This window comes from Chlorocebus sabaeus, chromosome 21 (genome assembly GCF_047675955.1).
Source record: "Chlorocebus sabaeus isolate Y175 chromosome 21, mChlSab1.0.hap1, whole genome shotgun sequence".
In the NCBI taxonomy this organism is placed as follows: domain Eukaryota; kingdom Metazoa; phylum Chordata; class Mammalia; order Primates; family Cercopithecidae; genus Chlorocebus; species Chlorocebus sabaeus.
The window spans coordinates 45,817,766-45,826,885 of NC_132924.1; positions in this window are offsets into that span (position 1 = coordinate 45,817,766).

A 9,120-nucleotide genomic window follows, 5' to 3' on the forward strand; every position below is an offset into this window, starting at 1 on the left:
CAGTAGTGGGTAAGCATTGAGGCAGTATTGTCTAAAGACAATTCATGTGTTTCTCTGCCTCTATGCAATTGTATATAGTACAAATCCTGGAATGGTATTTGTGAAGATTTCTCATCCTGCTTTACTTTCCTTCCTGGCAAATTCTCTGTCCCTGGTTTTTTTTGAACCTTAACAGGTAGGGAGTTTATGTCTTTAGAAATGTACTGCAATTTTATGACTCTCCTTGATGAGTGAAATTTTCAGCAACCATATGGTGTGGCTGGCTCTGACTCTATCAGACTCTAATAATCTTCAGAGTCTGTGGAGCAGCTTATTCATTCCTATCTTTCTTAAGCTTTGCTATATTGATTGCAGTCTTTGATAAGTAAAGTGGCTGAGTTTTCAGTCTCTGCCAGAAGGTTGAATAAAAAAGCTTGAAAAGACATCCTTTGAGTTTTCTTTTACAAAGTTTACTTTCTCCAATGGCATAGGCACAACAGATTAACAGAAAACTTTTCTTTTGTTTTTTAGATATTTCAGAAAATATTTATCAAGCCTCTACATGTGAAGTAATTGAGTTTCCTGGGTTAGTCTTACTGTCTCTTCTTATTTTATATGTATTAGAATATGTTATTTCTACTGTAACCTCCTAGAGTATACTTACTTCAATTCATTCAAGTGTGCTTAATTTGCACAATTATTTCAGAGTTTAAAGAAGTGAAATATTAGGTGGTATAATAAGTTTGCTTTATAAAGTAGAGCTCTACTATTTTATATCCAAGTAACAATTATTTAGTTAATATGTACTGTATACCTAGCATAGCACCTGCTCTGGAGAAACTTAATGTCTAAAATGAAATACTACTGTTAATAATAATGAATACAGCTACAATTTGTTGAGTGATTTCTACTTGCCAGGCATCGTGACAGGATTTTACAGGTCTGATGTCAAGTCTCATACATACCCAAATGAATACTATTATTATTTTAACCTGAAGGGAAAAATGAGACCTGGGCAAATTCAGTCTCTAGCTCCATACAAATAAACATCACATGGATAGCAAACCATGTGACTCAAATTTAGGCAACAAGACTCTTCTGAATTATACTGCCTTTCTAGACAAGACAGAGAAAGATAACTAAAATAGAATATCTCTGATGAGAGAGAAGTTTAGTTCATGAAAGTTTTAGTGAGGTTTGCAAACAAAATGGGGCTTTATCTTGAGGACAATAAAGATCATTGAGGGGATTTAAGCAAGGGGCTGACATAACTGGGTACAATTTTAGAAAGTTTCATCTCATAGTTGTGTGGTGAGTTAGAGACAGGAGAGATGAGATAAATATCTGTCTCAAGTTCCTGGTTTGTGTTGCTGGATGAATGGAACAGTAGAGAGGAGGGAGGAAGATAATGAACTCACGGTTAGAAATGTGGGGTTGCACTATGTAGAGTAAGGGGTGGAGCAGGATCTGACACTGAAAATAGAGATGTGCATTAGAGTTATGGATGGAATAAATAAGACCAAAAAACTGAATGGTATTACCTTCTGATTATTATAAAACCTTGAAAAAAGAGAGCCAAGAATTCCAGAAAAACTCCAACAATTTTGGAAGTTGCAGAACACTGTTGACAAAGTTGGCTGAGAACAATTTTGAACAATGATGGGAGGAATACAAAGCTAGCAGGTGTGTGCTAGCCAAGAAAGACGTCATTTCAGGAGACAGGACAACTATTATATAACCTTAAGATAGGCTTTGCAATCTGATGTTTGAAAATATTCTGTTGAATTTATCAACAATCAGATTGGCAATCTAGGTGTGGGTAATTTTAGAAGAATAATGGATTCAACAAAGCTGGTTGAAGCTGACTGAGGAGAGAACTGGGAAGAAAAGAAGCAGAAATAGTAAATGTAACAACTCTTTAAGAAGCTCAACTGCAAAGGACATGAGATCCCTATCTCTTACCATATACAAAAATTAACTCAAGCTGGATTAACAAGTTAAATGTAAGACCTGAAACTATAGAAACACTAGAAGAAACCTTCTTTTTCAACCTTTTCCCTTACCCCTGCCTCATTCCTTTGAAGTCCCTGGTGTCTTTTATTTTCATCTTTATGACCTTGTGTACCCATTATTTAGCTCTCACTCATAACCAAGAACCTGCACGATTTGGTTTTCTGTTTCTGAGTTAGAAAACATTTCACTTAGGATAATGAAATCCATTTTCACTTAAGATAATGGCTTCCAGCTACATCCGTGCTGCTACAAAGGACACGATTTCATACTTTTTATCGCTATGTAGTATTTCATGGTGTATATGTACCACACGCTACATAGTATTTCATGGTGTATATGTACCACGTTTTCTTTGCCCAATCAAACATTCATGGACACTTAACTTGGTTCCATGACTTTGCTATTGTGAATAGCGCCAGGCATTTTTGTCCCTATCTCAGAGATGGTATAGGCTCTAGCAAATGACCATTTCCAGTGAAAGATGAAACTGTGGGTAGTCAATAGCCAATATTTCTAGCAGTTTATATTACAACTTAAAAAGGATGAGAATAGAGGATGAAGTCTTTGTTATGAGAGGACTCAAGATGAGTCTTTTTATTTTGTGGATGAAACATATAGATTAAACCATAAAAAGGCAATAGAAAAGAAAAGAGTTACAGAATAGCATTTCAGGCAGAAGGAAGATCATGTGTGAAGGTTCTGAATTTAGAAATGAGCATGTCCTTCAAATGAACATAAAGATGTCCACTGTGAAGTGGACCAAACAAGGAAAAGAAGGGCTCAAGATATATTTGGGGAGATAGGAAGAGTCAAATCAGGTAGTTCTTTCAGTTCCTGTTAGGGATTTTGAATTTTAATGTAACATAATGAGAAGTTTTGAAGAATCCTGAGTTAAAAAGTTAAAAAAGTCAAAGTAACACCATTAACTCCTATTTTAAAAAAATGTTTTTTCTGGGAGCAAAACTGGGCATGACTTGGACTTAGAAAGCAACCAGAATACAACCTGTGACCCCTGTTATTGATTACAGAGACTTGATAGTAGATTATTTATGGACATATGTGTTTGTTTGAGCTCCTTATATATTTTGATTATTCGTTCCTTGTCAGATGGGCAGTTTGCAAATATTTTCTCCCATTCTGTGGGTTGTCTCTTCACTTTTTTTATTATTTCCTTAGCTATGCAGAAGCTTTGAACTTGATGTGATCTCAATTATCCATTTTTGCTTTGGTTGCCAGTGCCTGTGGGTATTGCTCAATAAGTCTTTGCCCACTCCAATGTCCTGGAGAGTTTTCCCAATATTTTCTTGTAGAAGTTTTGTAGTTTGATGTCTTAGATTTAAGTCTTTAATCTGCTTAAGTCTTTAATACAATGGATTAAGTCTTTAATCCATATCCTTGATCGTTTTATATATAGAAGAGATAGGGGTCTAGTTTCATTGTTCTGCATGTGGATATACAGTTTTCCCACCACCATTTCTTGAGAAGACTGTCCTTTCCCCAATTTATCTTCTTGGCACCTTTGTCTAACACAAGTTCACTGTAGATGTATGGATTTGTTTCTCAGTTCTCTATTCTGTTCCACTGAACTATGTGTCTTCTTTTTTTTGGCGGGGACAGAGTCTCGCTCTGTTGACCAGGCTGGAGTACAGTGGTGCAATCTCAGCTCACTACAACCTCTGCCTCTTGGGTTCAAGTGATTCTTCTGCCTCAGCCTCCAGATTAGCTGGATTTACAGGTGCTTGCCACCATGCCTGGCTACTTTTTTTTTTTTTTTTTTGTCATTTTTAGTAGAGACAGGGTTTTACCATGTTGGTCAGGCTGGTCTTGAACTCCTGACCTGATGATCCACCCGCCTCAGCCTCCCAAAGTGCTGGGATTACAGGTGTGAGCCACCGCGCATGGTCTGTTTTTATGCCAGTTTCATGATATTTTGGTTACTTTAGCTCTGTAGTATAGTTTGAAGTCAGGTAATGTGATTCCTCCAGTTTTCTTCTTTCTACTTTGGCTATTCAAGTCTTTTGTATTTTCATTTAAATTTTAGAACTTTTCTCTATTTCTGTGAAGAATATAATTAGTAGTTTGATAGGGATTGCATTAAATCTATAGAATGCTTTGAGTATTATTGACATTTTAACAATATAGATTCTTCCAGTCCATGAACATGGAATATCTTTCCATTTGTTGGTGTTCTCTTCAATTTCTTGCATCAGTGTTTCATAGTTTTTATTGTAGAGATCTTCCACTGCTTTGGTTAATTCCTAGGTCTTTTATTTGTAGCTAATGTAAATGGGATTACTTTCTTAATTTATTTTTCAGATTGTTGCTGTAGGTATATAAAACAGCTCCTGGCCATTGTGACCATCCTGGCTAACAAGGTGAAACCCCGTCTCTACTAAAAAAAAAAAAAAAAAAAAAAAAAAAAAAAAAAAAAAAAGTTGGGTGTGGTGGTGGGCACCTGTAGTCCTAGCTACTTGGGAGACTGAGGCAGGAGAATGGTGTGAACCTGGGAGGTGGAACTTGAGCCGAGATAACGCCACTGCACCCCAGTCTGGGCAACAAAGTGAGACTCTGTCTCAAAAAAATAAAATAAAATAAAATAAAAGCTCCTGGTTTTTGTATTTTTGTATGTTGATTTTGTGTTCTGTAACTTTACTGAAATTGTTTATCAGTTCTACTAGGATTTTTTTTGTGTGTGGAATCTTTAGGTTTTTCCAAATATAAGTTTACGTAATATTCAAAAAATAATTTTACTTTTTCCTTTCCAATTTGGATGCCATATTTCTTTGTCTTGTCGGATTTCTCTAGCTATGACTTCCAGTGCTTTGTTGAATAACAGTGGTGAAAATGAGTATCCTTGTCATGTTTCCAATCTTAGAGAAAAAACAGTTTTTCTCCATTTAGTATGATACTAGCTGTGGGTCTGTTGTATATAACTTTTACTGTGTCGTTTTCATTCTATACCCAATCTTTTTAGGGTTTTTATTTTGAAAAGATGGTGAATGTAATCAAATGCTTTTTTCATCATGAATCGAAATGATCAGAAGGTTTTTGTTCTTCATTCTGTTGATATGATGCATCACATTGATTAATGTGTGTATTTCAGACAACAGATCCTTGGGTCTTATTTTTTTTTACATTTGGTCACTCTATGTCTTTTGTTGGAGAGTTTATTCCATTTATATTTAATGTTATTATTGACAAGTAAGGACTTACTCCTGTGATTTTGTTGTATGCTTTCTGGTTGTTCGGTGGTCTTTTCCTTCTTTCTTTCCTTCCTGTCTTCCTTTTAGTTAAGGTGATTTTCTCTGGAAATATGAGTTAGCTTCTTCCTCTTTATTTGTTATAAATCTATTATATGTTTTTTGATTTGAGATTACCATGAGACTTGCAAATACTATCTTATAACCCATTATTTTAAACTGACAACAACTTAACAGTATTTGCATAAACACAGACACTAATAAAAACTCTATGCCTTAACTTTTTACCTCAACTTTTAAACTTTTTGCTTTTTTCTATTTATATCTTATTGTATTCCGTATGTATTGAAAAGTTGTTGTAGTTATTGATTGTTTTTAATTGGTTCATCATTTAACCTTTATACTTAAGATAAAAGTAGTTTACTGACTGTGCTGGGTCAGGCCTGAAACCAGCACAGTGTTGGGTTTTTCCCAAGGTCTGCTCTAACTACTCCCTGGCTACTGTCTATGTTCAGTTAAGGCCCTGGGGTTCTATAATCATCAGGTGGAAAATCCAGCTAAGTCTGTGTCCTTTTCTTCAGAGTAGTAAGTTCCTCCGGGCCCTGGGTGGGTCCACAGGTATCATCTAGGAGTCTAGAGCCAAAAACCTTAGAAGTCTACCTGGTGTTCTCTTGTACTGCGGCTGAGCTGGCATTCAAACTATGAAATGTAGTCCTTCCCACTTTTCCCTCCCCCTCTCCAAAGGCAGAGGAACCTCACCCTGTGGCCACTGGCACCAGAGGCCCACGGGGAGGCTACTGCTGATGTTCCCTTAAGGCTCATGGGCTTTTCAGTCAGCTTATGGTAATTGTTATCTGGCCTTGGACTTACCCTTCAAAGCAGTGGGCTCCTTTATGACCCAGCGCCGGTACAGAAATGTCATCCAAGAGCCAAGGGCTAGAACTGGGGACCCCAAGGGGCTACTTAGTGTTCTACCCCATTGTGGTCAAGCTGGTACCTGAGGTGCAAGATAAATTTCCCTTTACTTTTGTCTCTGCTTTTCTCAAGCAAAATGAGTCTTGCCCAGTGTCCATCACAGATGTGAATGTGCTGAGTCTCATCTGAAGCCAGCAAGTCTCAGAGCCTCACCCGAGGGCTCACAGCATACTTCCTGGATATTGCTGCTTGTTATTGAGGGCTCAAGGGCTCATCAGGTACCAGGTGATGAATCCTGCCAGGACTGTGTCCTTCCTTTTAAGGTAGTAGGTTTCCTTCTTGCCCCAGGTGTGTCTAGAAATGTCATCTGGGAGCTAGGGCCTAGAAAGGAGACCTTGCAACTATGGTGTTATATCCTCCTGTAGCAGAGATGGTACCCAAGATGCAGGACAAAGTCCTTTTCACTCTTCTGTCTCCTCTCCTCATGTGAATGAAGGGTTCTCTTTTGGAGCCATGAGCTTTACAGGCTGGGGCTAGGGGAAGTGTGGTGCCAGCACTTTTGTCTTAGTAAGTGGTGCACCCGTCCAGTTCCCTGTCTCTGAGCCCAGTTCAGCGCTAGGACTTGCCTAGGAGTTGTGGTCCTGTGGCCTACACTACCCTTCAAGCTCATTTAGGGCCACAGTGCCCTTTAGCCCATGGTGGTGGGGCTTGCAGGTATTTAAGATCCAACTGCTGGGATGGGTAGTTCCCCTCTGACTAGCGCTGGTTTAAAAGCTTCCTCCACAGGCGGGTATCAACTGAGTTCATTCTGATTTTGCTTTCTGCTATTAACAGGGAAGCTCTGAGTTCAATGCAAGTCTCACAATTGCTGTACTCTCCCTCTTTCAAGCACTTAGATTCCCTTTCCACACCATGCCACCACTGCTAAGGGATAGAGGAGGGGTGGTGTTGGCAATTCAAGACTGCTTTTCCTCTCTTTTTAGTGACTTTTTTAGGGATATGAAGTTAAAACCAGGTAGAGTGTTCATCTTGTTTTTGTTTTTTATGAAGGTGCTTTTTTGGTATAGAAAGTTGTTAAATTGGTGTCCCTGCAAAAAGGATGATGAGTGGAGATTTCTATTCTGCTATCTTGCTCCATCACCACTCCCAACAACATTTGTTAAAGAAACTACCCTTTTCTCATTGTGTATTCTTGGTACCTTTGTTGAAGATCAGTTGGCCATATTGTGTGTTTATTTTCAAACTCTTTATTCTGTTCCATTGGTCTATATATTTTTCCTTATACCTACCGCACTATTTTGATTACAGTTGCTTTGTAACATATTTTGAAATCAGGACATGTGATGCCCCCAGCTTTGTTCTTTCTCAAGATTGCTTTGGCTATTTGGAGTCTTTTGTGGTTTCATGTGGATTTTAGGATTGTTTTTTCTTTTTCTGTAAAAAATGTCAATGGGATTTTGATGGAGACTGCATTAAATGTGTAGATTGCTTTGGATGGTATGAGCACTTTTAACAATATTTATTCTTCCAATTCACAAACATGGGATGTCTTTCCATTTATTTTTATTTTGTTTGTTTATTTATTTATTTATTTATTTAGAGACAGAGTCTCACTCTGTTGCCCAGGCTGTAGGGCTATGGCGTGATCTTGGCTCACTGCAACCTCCAACTCCCAGGTTCAAGTGATTCTCCTGTCTCAGCCTCCCAAGTAGCTGGGATTACAGGCACCCACCACCACACCCAGCTAATTTTTTTGTATTCTTTTTAATAGAGATGGGGTTTGACCGTGTTTGTCAGGTTGGTCTCGAACTCCTGACCTCAGGTGATCTACCTGCCTCGGCCTCCCAAAGTGCTGGGATTACAGGTGTGAGCCACCGCATCCGACCATCTTTCCATTTATTTGTGTTTTAATTTCTTTTATCAGTGTTTTCTAGTTTCAAGTGTACAAGGACTTTCACTTCCTTTGTTAAGTTTGTTCCTAAATTTGTATTCTTTTTGAGGGTATTGTAAATAGGATTGCTTTCTTAATCTCTTTTTTGAACAATTCTTTGATAGTGTGCAGAAATGCAACTGATATTTGTATGTTGATTTTGAATCAACAACTTTACTGCATTTCTTAATTCTAACAGTTTTTTTTTTTTTTTTTTTTTGGTGGAGTCTTTGACATTTTCAACATATAAGGTCATGTCATCTGCAAACAGTGATAATTTTGCTTTTTCCTTTACAATTTGGATGACTTTATTTCTTTTTTACCTAATTGTCATCTTGAGGACTTCCAGTACTCTGTTGAATAGAAGTGGTAGGGAATGGGGCATTCATGCCTCGTTTCTCAACTTATAGGAAAATCTTTCAGTTTTTCACCATTGAGTATGATGTCAGCTGTGGGATATATGTGTGTGTGTGTGTGTGTGTGTGTGTATATATATATTTAATATATGACCTTTTTTGTGTTGAGGTAAAGTCCTTCTCTACCTAGTTTGTTGAGGGTTTTTAATATAAAAGGGTTTTGAATTTTGTCAAAAGCTAGAAAGCCTGGTGTTCAAATCCAAATATTTTCTCCCAATCTAAAATGTTTCAGAACCTTCTCTTCTTTCCAAAAACTCTCTCTTTTATACTTTTACTTTTTTTTCAATTATGCTTATGTCACAGAAGGACATTGTTACTCCCATTTTTCTTGTCTATAAACACCCTTTGAACACAAAAGGGCCTCAGGATGTGTGAGCTACTTGAATGTATTAACAATGTATTAAACTAATAGTTAATAATGTTTAACTCAGTGCATGGCAAAAAAGTAGTGATCAAGAGATATTTCTTGAATAAATAAATAAAAACTGAATAGGTGACTAGGAAGTTGGTATGGGTCAGGGGTCAAATTATTACAGCACCAGAAAAAGGAAGCAAGGACTATAATCCAAATCATTAGAACATTACTGTAACAGACAGTCTTCTATGTAGCCTGCCCTGACTCCTGGGAACAGCAATGGCTTCAGAGATGCTGTTTTTTATACCACAT